This window comes from Pantherophis guttatus, chromosome 1 (genome assembly GCF_059756535.1).
Source record: "Pantherophis guttatus breed Tessera chromosome 1, ASM5975653v1, whole genome shotgun sequence".
Lineage (NCBI taxonomy): Eukaryota > Metazoa > Chordata > Lepidosauria > Squamata > Colubridae > Pantherophis > Pantherophis guttatus.
Window position 1 is genome coordinate 1,976,816 of NC_142063.1, and position 14,693 is coordinate 1,991,508.

At 44.0% G+C, this 14,693-nt stretch overlaps 1 long non-coding RNA gene across 1 annotated transcript; it reads right to left on the minus strand.

Moving 5' to 3' along the window:
• Positions 1-6,580: 6,580 nt before the first annotated feature.
• Positions 6,581-10,518, minus strand: LOC148116239 (uncharacterized). Its single transcript, XR_015733961.1, has 2 exons — positions 9,867-10,518; positions 6,581-6,928 (listed from the first exon to the last, which is right to left on the minus strand). It is a non-coding gene; the product is annotated as an uncharacterized LOC148116239 (long non-coding RNA).
• Between the last annotated feature and the right edge of the window lie 4,175 nt (positions 10,519-14,693).

The window sequence follows — 14,693 nt, forward strand, 5'->3', positions numbered from 1 at the left end:
TGCTCACATCTTACATAGGAAGTTAGGACATGCAAGTTTTCCTGTAGTACAAAAAATGACTGAACACGCAGAAGGTGTCAAAATAAAAAATTGTGAAAATTATTTGGAATGCTCAGTATGTAAATCAACTAAACTAAAAACTAGTCCCAGACCAAAAAAATCCAACAGATCGACTAACAAAATTTTTGATTTAGTACATATGGACTTAGTTGGTCCATTAACTCCATCAATCACTTATAGAAAGCGTTACTTCCTAACAATAGTAGATGATTATAGTCGCTATGGTTTTGTTTACACATTAAAACACAAGGATGAGACATTTCAGAAATTTAAGGAATTCTACAAACGCATAGAAACACAACATAATATCAGAATAAAACAAATTATGACAGATAGGGGATGTGAATTCATGTCTAAAGAATTCTCCCAATGGTTAAAGGATAGAGGAATGCTACATTTCACGTCTAGTCCATTTTCTGCGTTCCAAAATGGGGTTGCAGAGAGAAAGAATTCCACACTGCAAACCATGATTAGATGCACATTAGAGGATGCTGGTTTAGGCAAACAATTTTGGTCAGAGGCCTTACATTATTCAAATTACACTCAAAATAGAACCTGGTCCAGTATTGTGAATAAAACACCATATGAGGTGATGTATAATAGGAAACCCAAATTAGCACACATGCACATATTTGGAGTCACTGCAGACGTACATATACCTAAGCAGTTGAGAAGGAAGGGAGAAAACGTATCCAGAAGATTAAGATTTATGGGATATGAAACAGGCACCAAAGGATACAGATTCATTGATAATAATAACAAATTTATAGTCTCCAGAACAGCTGTGTTCCATGAACAAGCAAATTGGTCTAAATTACATCTTAATGAAATATTTCCAGATAAATACAAAGATACAAAATCTTGTGAGGAAGGAACAATAGAAAATCAAAATATCAACAAAAATACAAACAAAACCAAAACTTGGACAAATAGTCAGCACAAAATAAAGACAGACACATTAACAAAAAAGGAAGCAAGATATTTGCATGACAACCATAGCAAACCTGAAAGAGCTATTAGAAACAATAGAAATCAAATACCAGGTAAATACAGAGATTATATAATGCATATGGATGGTGAACAAATAACACCTAATACATATGAGGAAGTATTAAAACTCCCTTATGAAGAAAAGGAAAAATGGGAACTAGCTATGAAAAAAGAGATGGAAAGTTTGCAAGGATTAAATGTATTCACACCTGCGACCGCACCTAAAGATAAAACAATCATAGGTACTAGGTGGATCTATAAAATTAAGAATCTAGAAGGAGGCAATACTCTATACAAAGCCAGATTAGTTGCACAAGGTTATGCACAAAAATATCCGGAGGACTATACTGACACATACTCTCCCACAGTGAGAACAGAGAGTGTTAAAACAGCTCTGGTAGTGGCATCTGCACTCAATCTTGATGTATTCCAATATGACATACAGACTGCGTACTTACACGCGAAACTAGATAAGGAAATATATGTAAGGGCACCACACAGTCAATACACTAATAAGAATGAAATCTGGCTATTGAACAAAAGTCTATATGGGTTAAAACAATCTGGCAAAAGATGGTATGATTGTTTGGTAAAAGTACTTAAGACCATGGATTTTAACGCTACCACCGCTGATAACTGTTTCTTTGTAAAAAAAGGTGATGATCACATTGAATTCGTGTTAATTTATGTAGATGATATTTTATATATAGGAAAAAACAAGGAGAGAAGAGAAACCTTTGTAAATAAGCTAAACGAACATTTTTCGTTGAAATCTCTAGGTAAAGTAAACAAATACCTTGGTGTACAAATTAACAAAACTAGAAGGGGATTCAAACTCACTCAGAAAGATAAAATTATTGAACTTCTAAACAAATGCAATTTAAACAATGCTAAACCATGTGACACTCCCATGCAAACTGATTTCCTTAGAAACAATGATGAGTCTTCCCCTGAATTTAAAGATAATACATTCTATAGATCAGTCATAGGTTCACTTCTTTATATATCTAATTGGACCAGACCAGATATTGCATTACCTCTCAATCTATTGTCAAGACATGTTAGTAAACCAACTATGTATCATTGGGAAGCTGTCAAAAGAATCCTAAGGTATCTAAAAAGTACATTAGATTTTTGTTTAGTATTAGAACCTAGTAATGACAAAGAGCCAAAACTTACTTGTTACGCAGATGCGGATTGGGCTGGAGATATATCATGCAGAAAGAGCACTTCTGGTTATATTTTTCTGTTAAATAACTGTCCAGTTTACTGGTACACTGGTAAACAAGAACTGGTAGCCACTTCAACCACAGAAGCGGAATATGTTTGTTTATCCAAAGCTGCAAATAACCTTGTATGGTTTAATGATTTGATTTCAGATGTCTGGAAAAAACCTGCTTTACCTTTTGTTATGCATGAAGATAATAAAGCAGCCATTGAAATATCCAGATCCGATGCCATTGGACAAAGATCCAGGCATATAGATATAAAGTTTAAACATGTGAGACAATTGTCTCAAGATGGATTTATCAAAGCAGTGCATTGTGATACCTCTGAACAATTAGCTGACATATTAACGAAGCCTTTACCTTCTAAGCAGCACAAATATTTAACTTCAAAATTATATGTCTTATATTGTCCTGAATCTGAATGTAATTGGTGTTATATAGCGAACCGGCATTTAGAGGGGGATTTGTCAGATGTAAATGCCTTATTCACTAACCTGTAAATAATGTATATATGGGATATCAGGGGTTAACTTATTCTTTGTTTCCTAATGTATTCATAATTCACCACTCCCATCCTTGACTCCGCCCTTTGTATATATAAGGAGCCACCCTCACCATTTCCCTTGCTTCTATCTGTAAATATTCAGTGAATATAGAATGCCTGTTAAGATTAAAGAGAGATATATTTAAACCTCTAATCTTTATTATCATTATTGAGTCTGATCCTAAAAATATTGCAACAAATTATCTAGGACCAGAGTGTTTAGTATATTTTAATTGGTTTTTTTTAACGTTTGTATTACATGTATTTTTATCGTTCGCTGTTCACCACCCTGAGTCCCTCAGGAATAGGGCGGCATATAAATTTAATAAATAAATAAATAAATAAATAAATAAATAAATAAATAAATAAATAAATAAATAAATAAATAAATACTGCTTGCAGACAGCTGGTCCTTTGCATCCTTTTTAGAGGGGCGTTGAGGCCGCTTGGGGGGTTTCTCGGTGTCCTCGGGATCACCTGAGTCGTGCAAATGGGGGCGGAGCCTTCTTGGAATTGGTGAAACTAATGAGAAGCGAAAGACCTTCAAAGAAAAACGAAGGGAGTCCAGTTGCCTCTTGAAAAAAGCACCTTCGGGACAACCGTGACCTGGAGGACTGAGAATCTCCATAGACACTAAATGGGGCGCCCACAACGTCTGGTGCCAAGCAGTTCCACTGGTTAATTATTCTCATTTTTAGGAAATTCCTCCTTAGTTCTAGATGGCTCGTCTCCTTGATGAGTTTCCATCCGTTGCTTCTTGCCCTGCCTTCAGGGGCTTTGGAGAACAGGCTGACCCCCCCTCTTCTTTGGGGCAGCCCCTCATGTACTGGAAGATCACTATTATCTATCACCTGTAGTCCTCCTCATTGTGAAATATACTCAGTTCTCTCCTAACTCTGTGAGAGTAAAGAATGAGGGGCATCTTTAAAAACATTTCCAACTCAGAAGTTGGGCAGAGGAGAGTAACCAAGATGATTGGGGGACTGGAGGCTAAAACTTACAAAGAGCGGTTGCAGGAACTGGGCCTGGCTAGTCTAGGGAAGAGAAGGACCAGGGGAGACAGGAGAGCATCTTCCGATATTTGAGGGGCTGCCCCAGAGAGGAGGAAGGGGGTCAAGCTATTCTCCAAAGCACCTGAAGGCCAGACAAGGAACAATGGATGGAAACTGATCAAGGAGAGAAGCAACCTAGAACTAAGGAGAAATTTCCTGACAGTGAGGACAATTAACCAGTGGAACAACTTGCCACCAGAAGTTGTGGGTGCCCCATCCCTGGAGGCTTTTAAGAAGAGATTGGACAGCCACTTGTCAGAAATGGTGTAGGGTCTCCTGATTGAGCAGGGGGTTGGACTAGAAGACCTCCAAGGTCCTTTCCAACTCTGTTCTGTTAGTCTGTTTAAAAGCAGATCGCAAGTTGGTACTAACACACATACACAAAATTCCTCTCCAGCTGCCTTCTTCTCTCCCCCACCTTCCCACCCCATAGTGCCCCACCCAGAGATCAGCTGGCCCACAGCTGGGCTTCTGCTTATTCAGCCCCCAGAGCCACATGGCCCCTTTAAATCTTTGAATTGCCAATTTCTCCTACTCAGGATGCCCCCCTTGGGAGTTGGGGGCACTCCAGCTACCTCCCCATTCCCCACTTGGCCAGAAGGGACTCAGGGTATCCCAATGGCTTGGGGAGCCGGAGTCCTACACCCCAAGAGGCCTCCCTTCCTCCCTGCTTCTCCCTCCGTCCCCGGCTGAGCTGCCTTTCGCCCCTCCCAACGCAGGAGAAGGGGGCACATCCGCTTCTCCAGCCTCGGTGCACCGAGGCCTATTTTAGGAAGACCCAACAGCACACGGGCGAGCACGAGGCAAGGGTGCCCGTGACATTTACAAGGTGATGGCGTGATGGGTTCCGTCTGGACAGAAGTGGAAGCAGGCGGGCAGCGGTTTCGGCCGGAAAAACAGCGACGTGGTTATCTCCGACAAGGCTGGCAGGAGTTGAGATGGGCACTGTCGGGCTTTGGACAGTGATAATGGACCCCGTGATAATCCTGCCTAGTTTTGTTTTTTTTTCACACCTCTCCCACTGCATAAAACAGCAACGAAGGCCTCCATTTGTGTGCCAGTTACCGGCTGCTGTCTACAGGGGAGAAGTCGGGAGAGATGGGAACTGTAGTCCATGTCCCACGCCAGAGGTGGGGGCAGCTGTTCTTCTATTCCGTCAGAGATGCCCAATGGCTAACAGGATGGCAGCCTTTTGTTGGCCTTCTTTAAGCTAGGAAGCTCAGTGGGTTTAGCTCTGGTTAAGCTTCGGGCAGGAGACCAAGCCAGGATTGTCGGCTTGGGGAAATTTTCAGAATAACAGAGTTGGAAGGGCCCTCGGAGGTCTTCTAGTCCAACCCTCTGCTCAGGCAGGAAAAACCCTACACCACTTCAGACAAATGGTTGCCCAATCTCTTCTTAAAAACTTCCAGTGTTGGAGCATTTACAATTTCTGGAGGCGAGTCGTTCCCCTGGTTAATTATTCTAACCGTCAGGAAATGTCTCCTTAATTCTAGGTTGATTAGTTTCCATCCGTTGCTTCTCGTCCTGCCTTCAGGTCCTGGCAGGAGGCTGGCACAAAACCTTGCTCTGGCCAAGGACATGGCACAGACGCCTTGGCAGAGACAAGGAAGGGGGTTTTCTGCCGAGGGACCCCCGGAGCAAGCAACTTTTTCAGCCTGTTTTTCTGACGGCTTTGATCAATTCAGACTTTATGCCCTGCCGCTTCCCTGCCATTTATACCTGCAGACACTCCGGTTCTGGAGCCCATCCAAACGGGTGGTTGGCACGGCCTTGTCCTGCCAGTGACCTACTCAGACCTTGGCAGGGAAATCAGCCCTCTTCAAGGGGAGAGCTCTCCCACCACCCACCCCCACCCCAGTTAATCAATCTTTCTGATTTCTCCCAGTCTTTTTTCCCGCTGGCTCTTAATTGCCTTTTATAATTCAGATGGTTTCAGTTTTTCTTTGGCTTATATGGCGTTTTTATTTTGCATATGTTTTTATTCAAGACTGTCATTATTATTATTATTTTTTTAAAAGGCCTTTTATTGTACTGTAAATGGCCCAGAATGCTTCAGCTACTGGGCAGTTTTAAACATTTCAAGCAATAAAATTAAAGCGAAGGGTGAATCTTGACTTCTAGCTGTCTCTTCCGGTATGGACCGTGAGTTTGGAGATGATTTGGTTTCCAAAGGCCTTTCCTGGAGCCCTCTATTAAATCCAACTTTCCTGCGGGCCCAAAAACATCTGAAAACGTCCATTTTTTTAATCGGTGATGATTTGTTTAGCAAGCTCGGAGAAGAAACCACTGTCAATATCTACCACCATTATTTTCCACCATTTCTAATCTCTGTTTTTCTATGGCAAAAGTTCCGGACAATCTGACTTTTTTAAAAAATTCAATCTTGGCAATTTTAAGAGGGGAGGACTTCAACTCCCAGAATTCCCCTGGCCAAGGTATAGAAAAACACTGATTTAATTGAAAACCCACTCGTTTTTGTAGCCAGGAGGACTAGGAACTTGAGCCATAGTGGTGCAGTGGTTAGAATGCAGTACTGCAGGCTAACTCTGCCCACTGCCAGGAGTTCGATCTTGACCGGCTCAAGGTTGACTCAGCCTTCCGTCCTTCTGAGGTCGGTAAAATGAGGACCCAGATTGTGGGCTGACTCTGTAAACCGCTTAGAGGGGGCTGGAAAGCAACGTGAAACAGTAAATAAGTCTAAGGGCTATTGCTAACTTACTTTATTTTTTGAAAGATCCTGATTGTGACAAACTTGGACCATGGGCCCTATCCAACCAAACAAATTTTTAATGTGGAGAAAAGCAAAGTTTTACATTTAAGGAGGAAAAATCAAACAGGCAGCCCAAAGACACACTCAAACCCCCCCCCTCCCCCATCTTTTGAAGCGGGCACAGCAAGAACAACAAAAACTTTATTATTATTATTTTTTTAAAAATGATTGTCCTGACTTGCCGGTATAAAGACGGGGCTGTTGCAGCTTCAATGGGTCCTTTGTGAGCCGGGACAATGGCAATCCATCGATGGTATCAAGAGTGGCAGCTCTGGATCCAGGCCTAAATATATATATATTGCATTAGCAAAAAGAAAAAAGAAAAACAAAGGGGGGGGCGGAGGGGGGTAAACGACAAAAAATGTTCAAGGGTAACATGACCTCTTAATCCCTCCTGCCAGGCACCCCTTCGTTCCAAGAGAGGTTTCCCTGTGTCCCCCCCCCCAATCCAGCCTCTGAGCACCCCCAGGAGGGGCCCTGTGATTGGGGAGGCAGCCCCCTGGCTTCCTTTCGACAGTTCTTGCTTTTGCCACGGAAGGGGCTGGAGTTGAGTTGAGATTTCAGTTTCTTTTAAAATTTAAAAAGTAAATCTTTCTTCCTCTCTCTCTCTCTCTCTCCCTCCTTCCCTTTCTTTTCTTTCCCTTCCTGTCTCTCCTTCCTTCCCTTCTTATTCTCCGTTTCTTTTTCTTTCTCTCCCGCTCCCTCCATCTATTTCCCTTCTCTTTTTCTCTCCCTCTCCTAGCCTCCCTCCCTCCCTCACTTCTTTCCTTTCTTCTTCTTCTTCCTTTAATTGGGATTTTAGTTTCTTTTAAAACTTAAAAAGTTCATCCTTCTTCCTTTCTCTCCCTCCTTCCTTCCCTTCTTTCTACCTTTCTTTTCTTTCCCTCCCTTTCTCCTTCCTTCCGTTCTTTTTCTCCATTTCTTTTTCTTTCTCTCCTGCACCTCCCATCTTATTCCCTTATTCCCCTTCTCTTTTTCTCCCCCTCTCCTCTCCTCTCCTCCTCCCTCCCTTTTCTTTCTTTCCCTCTTTCTCTTTCTTTCCTTCTTCCTTTTTTCTCTCTCTCACCTTCCTTCTGTCCTTCTTTCCTTCCTTCCTTCTCTCTTTCTCTCTCTCCTTCCTTCCTTCCCTTTCTCTCTTTCCTTCCTTCTTTCCTTCCTTTTCTCTTTCTCCTTCCTTCCTTCTTTCCTTCTTTCCCTCTCTCTCTCCTTCCTTCCCTCTTTCCTTCCTCTTTCCTTCCTTCCTTCCTTCCTTATCTATCTATCCATCCATCCTTCTCTCTCTCTCTCTTTCTCTCTCTTTCATTGGTTGCCCAATTCCATCACGACTCTGGGTGGCCTCCTCTCCACCCCTTTCAAACTAGCCTTTCCTTGCTTCTTTTGGTACCGTTATCTTCACCAAAGTCAATATATTGCAGCTTCCTCGGATGCTTTGCTTTTATACAATCAGCAAACTGAACTTCACCTTCCCATTTCTACAGAAGTTGCTGCCTGCCAATACTTCCGTCTGTACAGGCAGTCCTTGACTTAAATTGTTCTCGTTTAGTGACCGTTCGAAGTTTTTTACAATGGCATTGAAAATAGTGACTCATGGCCATGTTTCACACGTATGACCGTGGCGGCATTCCCCCATGGTCACGTGATTTACGTTCAAGATGCTTGACAACTGATTCACATTTATGGCGGTTGCAGGGTTCAGGAGTCATTTTGCGACCTTCTGATAAGCAAAGTCCGTGCGGGGAAGCCAGGATTCACTTAAGAGCCGTATTACTAATTTAACGACTGCAGGGATTCACTTAACAAATGCGGCAAGTAAAGTCGTAAAGTGGGACAGATTCCCTTGACATGTTTTTCACCGAAGAACAGAAATTTAGGGCTCAATTGTGGTCGTACGTTGAGGATTACCTGTATAGTCGTCATCTGTAAAACCCACACGGCCTTGGTCCTGGAGATCAGTGGTGGGATTCAGCCAGTTCACACTGCTTCAGCCGAACCGGTAGCTAACTTTTTCTGCAGTCCGGTGAACCGGCTGATCCCACCACTGGCTGGCCCCGCCCTGCCACTCGCTCCTCCCCCCCCCAGCCACTCCTCTCCTGTGTATATGAAAAGCTTGTTCATATTACAAGCAGTGAATTTGTTTATGTGCAATATCAAAATTACAGAGATTGGGCAGCCGCAGTGAGCAGTGATGTGAGCCCTGCGGGCTGGAAGGTAAGGCTGACACTGGGGGAGAGACCAGCTCCGGGCTTTCCACACTCGGTCGAAGGGCACAGGCCGCATCGAATGCTCGGACGCCTTTCAGACCCGCCTCTCAGCTTCTGCGGAGCCTCTGGGTGAGAAAGCGCCTGGTCCAGGCACAGCGCCCCAGCGCAGCGCTCTTCCAAGAGGGCCGCCTACTCACCCAGCCGCAGGCTAGGCTGGCCCGGAAGCAGCACATCCCCCCACTGCAGGTTGGATGCAGGACCCGAGACGGAGGGAGGGTGAACAGGCGGCAGCCAAGAGCTGGACCTGAAAGACAGCCAAGCTTCACCATCCCTCGCGAGGTGGCCCGTGCAGCAGGCCCAGAGGGGGTCTCTCTTACATTCTCAGACCAGGCGAGGAGTTGCTGGGAGGGAAGGGGAGGGGAGAGGCGGGGCCAGGTGTGGTGAGGCACCCCTCGATGTGAGTGATGTAGAGTTTGCCACGCCCACCCAGACACATGACCACCCAGCTACGGCTACCCAGCCGGTCATTAGGGTAGAGAACCGGTTGTTAAATTATTTTAATCCCACCACTGGTTTAGGGTAAATCGCACCGTTTTTCCAAGAATTACATTCAAACTCCTTGCTGAATGAGGTTCTTGGGAACCTGAAGTATTTAAAAACAAACTACCCTGTTTCCCCCAAAATAAGACCTCCCCTGATAATAAGCCAAATCTGGCTTTTGAGCGCATGGCAATAAGGCCAAGCACTTATTTCAGGGTTCAAAAAAAATCAGGGGTCCCCAACCCCCAACGACCCAACATTGGGCCATGGCCCGTTCAGAACTGGGCCATGCATGTGGTGGGGGAACATGCATACAGGTGCAGCTCCACTTGCACAAGTGGCAGACGCTTGTGCTTGCGTGTGAAACTCCACTTACGTGAGAGGTGGGCACTTGTGTGCAAATGTTGATTTGTTTGAGCAGTGGGCATGCACGCTTGTTCTCACATAAACAGAGCTGTGCATATGCACGCGCTCACTTACCATTCACATGGAGCAATCTCCTCTCCTCCCTATACACACCGGACCGCCAAGCTGGAAAGGTGGGGGACCGTTGCCATAGACAACAGATTGGAAGGGACCTTGGAGGTCTTCGATTCCAACTCCCTGCTCAAGCAGGAGCCCCCAGATCATTTCAGTCAAACGGTTGCCCAATCTAAAAGGTTGTCCAAGCAATGCAAATGAGGCCATTTTCACAGAAACCACACTGGAGAAGGAGCATCTCATTAACAGAATAACAGAATTGGAAGGGACCTTGTAGGTCATCTAGTCCAACCCCCTGCACAAGCAGGAGACCCTACACCATTTACAACAGATGGCAGTCCAGTCTCTTCATGAAAGCCTCCAATGATGAAACTCCCACAACTTCCAAAGGCAATTTCTGTTCCATGGGTTGATTGTTCTCAGAAAATTTCTCCTTATTTCCAGATTGAATCTCTCCTTGATCAGTTTCCATTCATTATTCCTTTCTGGCCTTCAGGTGCTTTGGAAAATAGCTTGACCCCCTTCCTCCTCTCTGTGGCAGCCCCTCAAATATCGGAAGACTTGCTATCCTGCTTCCCCTGGTCCTTCTCTTCACTAGACTAGCCAGGCCCAGTTCCTGCAACCGTTCTTTGTATGTTTGTTCCCATCATCTGCTGTCCTTTTATTCTTTAGAGCAGAGTGATCATGGCATTTGAAATCTAAACAGCAAATCAACTCCAGGAGACGCGGGGTGGGAGAGCCAGAGCCTTAAACGTTTGCAGGTGTTCGGTACGGCAAATGGCTGTTGCGTGCAGCAGACAAGAGTGCCGTACACCGTGTCACAAAAGAAAAGCTAAAACAGGACTCCGGGCATGGGAGGGGAGGGAGGGCAGGGGAGTCGCGGGGAGCTGGTCAGGGTAAACACACCTGGACTCAATACAAATGTAGGCCTGAACCGGAATGCACACATTGGGGGAAGCTTGGAAAGGTTTGCATTTCATTCCTTCCGCAGCTTTCGACAACATTGTGTGGGAAAAACGAGTGCTGTTGCCATCTGGGAAATTCTTTGGTTAATTTCGCCTTGTTCTGAAAGTGCACTGAGGGTGACTTTGCTCCCACATCAAATTATTCATCCCTGCCGACAACAGTCAGTGTGCAATAGTGTAAAACGAGAGAGTTACACAACAAGGCTGAAGGTCGTCCCGGCACCAGCTGGATTAAAGGAAATATTTGGGGGATTATACGCCAGTACAAAGCTTCCCGTTGCCAGCAGGATCCTGCCCCTCACCAGCCCAAGAAATGTCCCTGGAGATCTGAAGAATGGAGTGTCCAAACACATGTGAGGTTTTTCCCAATCGGTGCACACCTGGAGTTTTGGAAATGGTGAAATCCTATGCTGCCAAAAAAAAAAAAACCCAACCAGGGGGAGGCAGGTAGCACCTTTTCTGACCCACAAATCCTATTAAAAGGCAGAAGCTGCCACTCACAACAATGTCTACTTTTTAAAAATGAAATGTTCATGGCAATTATGCGTTGGAAAAGGATTCCCAGGTTGCTGGTGCCTTGGAAGGTGTCGCTTGCTGGGCGGCATGTAAATATAATAAATAAGTATAAATATAAATAATGCCTCTCTCAGGATTCTTAACAAGGGGGATCTGGGGCTACGCAGGCTGGGCATCTGGAAGTTGTAGTCCTAATACTGGAGGCCTCTAAAGATTAAAACCAGAACTTTAAATGATGCTATTAAAAAAATTGAAGAGGGTGAAAAGCCTGCTTCTCACTGTGGCTATCGTCAGCCCACACAAATTTACTGACCCTCGAGACATTTGAGACAGAAAACTAGATTCCAGCACAGTACAAGATAATATTGACAGTTTGGGCCTGCTAGAAACCAGGAGACAGTGAGTTCTAGTCCTGCCTTAGGCATGAAAGCCGGCTGGGTGTCTTTGGGCCAGACACCTTCTCTCAGCCCAGCTCACTTCATGGGGTGGTTGTTGTGGGGAAAATAGGAGGAGGAAATATGTGTGCCACCTTGTGTTATATATAAAAATAATAAAGGCGGGATAAGAAAACTAAAACAACTTGAAAAAGTTGATTCTTTTGAAAAAGAAATTGATTGTGGCCTGAATGGGTCCTCCCTTGATCCTGTCTTTCCACCGTGATCTTTTCCAGTGTCACCTTTATGGCTTGCCGTCCGTCTCCTTCTACATGAGGTTCAGAGGAAGCCACTTCGGCAGCCCAGCGGGAATCACACTGCCGTAACCAGCTAAAATCCTGTGGCACAGAAGCCACCGCGATGAAACGAGGCTTATTTGGCAAGCAACTTTGAAACTTTATCCGTTTTGGTGATCGACATACTTTCTAACCAGATGCCATTGGAAAATAATTTCCTCTCTCATGTTTTTTTTTTTCCTAGTAAGGAGCACCTTAAGACATGGGCAGGGTTAGATTCTGCTAGTCAGTCAGAGGACCAGTTGACAATGAACAACTAACATTTTACTTAAACATCACATTGTATGAATAGATTATAAGAGCGGTCTCTCTTTACAAGCACCTTGGCCCAAAGGCTTAATTGCAGAACAATTATTTCAAAAGCCACCAGCTTTCTTTCTCTTCATACTTTTTTTCCCCCTTTGTCCAACTGACCAGTGCCTCTCTCCTCTCTCAAGTCAGCACCAGTTCCCTTAATTTTCCATATTGGTCTTTGGCCTTAATAAAGATCCGAGTTGATTGGCTCCCTTAGTTTTCTGCACACATTCCTCAGAAGGGCTCTTTTCCTCTTTTACTTTAGGAGGAAATGCCTCCTAAAGGATCACAATTCTTGAGCCAAATAGGATTGGAAATGAGCTAAACTGGAGCCAAGTGGCCACAAAGGACTTGCTTTGCCATCTGATATTTCTGTTGAATCTGCACCATCAGCAGAGCTTTGCTGCAAGAAATCCCTCCAGCCACCATCTTACTGCAGGTGCCCCTTTCTGTGACTATTTTGTCCCTTGTTGGTTTCCAGAAAGCTGCTAGAAACAGAAATGCCAGCCTTTCCAAGAGTTCAATGCACGGACCCATCTTTTGTTTCCTTTTTATATAGTGTCTTTTACATTGAAGTTTATGATAGAGATTTAGTTAGGATCAAAGTCTAGATGTTTTATGTTTTTTATACAATCTATCACATAACCTGCTGAGGCTCATAGCACTGAGGGGGATACAAACTTCAGGGAGTAAATAAATGTACCAAAAAAGGCCAGGAATGATTCACTACAAAATCTCGCATGGTACTGTAGCGCCTCCTACAGTATCTGATAAACTGAATCCTTCTTGAGAGGCCTGACAAATGGAATCCGTTTTTTTATTTTCCCGAAACTTGTGACAGCCTACATACCCAAAGGTACAACTGATCAGATGTTAAGACTGCACCTTTATTCCCACTAGGTTGAACAGGAAGACAAATTAAGCTCCCAAAAACTTTCTGATTTCACTGGCCTGCAAGGAGAAAGCCTCAGAAATGAAAGTAGCTTAATTTTACCAGAATTGGGTCACTAATAAAGAAAAATTTAAGTCCGGAGTTGGCTCCAGTTTCCAAGATACAGCTTCAAGTCAAAATTTCATCAAAATAATTCAAAACTACAAGGGGGATGTGCGACTATGCTCCATAACTTTTCTGCAAAATGTGATACATAGTGATGGGAATGGTGCCACACCAATCATTATAAATTCATCTTTTTATTAATACCAATAACTTTACATTCATATATTGGCTTCTCATGTAACCTTTTCATGCTTTTTGCATGAAAAACTGACAAGCTCCAACATCAGATGACACAACAAGGTTCCATTTTTATTCGGTCTCTAAACCACACTTTTTGGCTTTTCTTTTGTGAGCTGCAGTAGGATCATCCCTGGGGAGATTCCAACAATAATCGGCAAACGTGGACGGACTCCATTTCCCTTGGTATCTTTTCTCCATGCCTGCAATATCCTGGTGGATTCTCTCCCCATGCTCATCACTCACTGCCCCACAGTTCAAAGGGAAGTAGTCAAAATGCGAGTGTAAGAAGTGAATTTTCAGTGACATGTTTGCAACAAGTACTTTATAGGAACTAGGCAATTCAAAATCCCTGACCAGGTCATTTTGTTCACTCTGTGAAATGAGATGTGGTTCAGGAGGAGCATATGGTGAGCTAAAGTTTGGGCCCACTAACATCGATGGCCCCGGATCGGCGGCATCCTGCTCATCGTCTTTATCATCATCGGAGTCTAGAGGAGGATTCTGGTGGGTCTGGAATTGGCAAGTCCTCCCCATGGGGTACAGGACGCAGGGCAGATGGAATGTTTGCATATTCCACAGTCCATTTCTTCTTTCTCGAGATTCCTTTTGCAACTGAGGGAGCCACGCAGAAATAGCAATCGCTACTATGATTTGTGGGTTCCCTCCACATAATCGGGACTGCGAAAGGCATGGATTTTTTCTTCCTGCTTAGCCAACAACGCAGGTAAGTTGCACATGTAATGCAACAATAATGAGGGGCCCAACTCTTCTCCTGATCCCCTATTTTGCATCCAAAATATAGGTGGTAGGCCTTCTTTGCCACGGCTGTCAATCTGCACTTTTGGGATGCAAATGTAACCTCACCACAAATGTAGCAGAAGTTATCTGTGTTGTTTGGTTTCGAGACATCTTGGCTTGTGAGGGAAAATATGCAACTGTTCCTTGGAAATGTTAGGCAATAACACTTTCACAAGCCACCAGATGTAAGTGTATGATGTGTAGATCTGACAAACACAAACATGCCTTGCAATAAAAGAATAATTAGTTAGGTAATAATCTTTAATCTCAAAGTGAAGATAAATTTA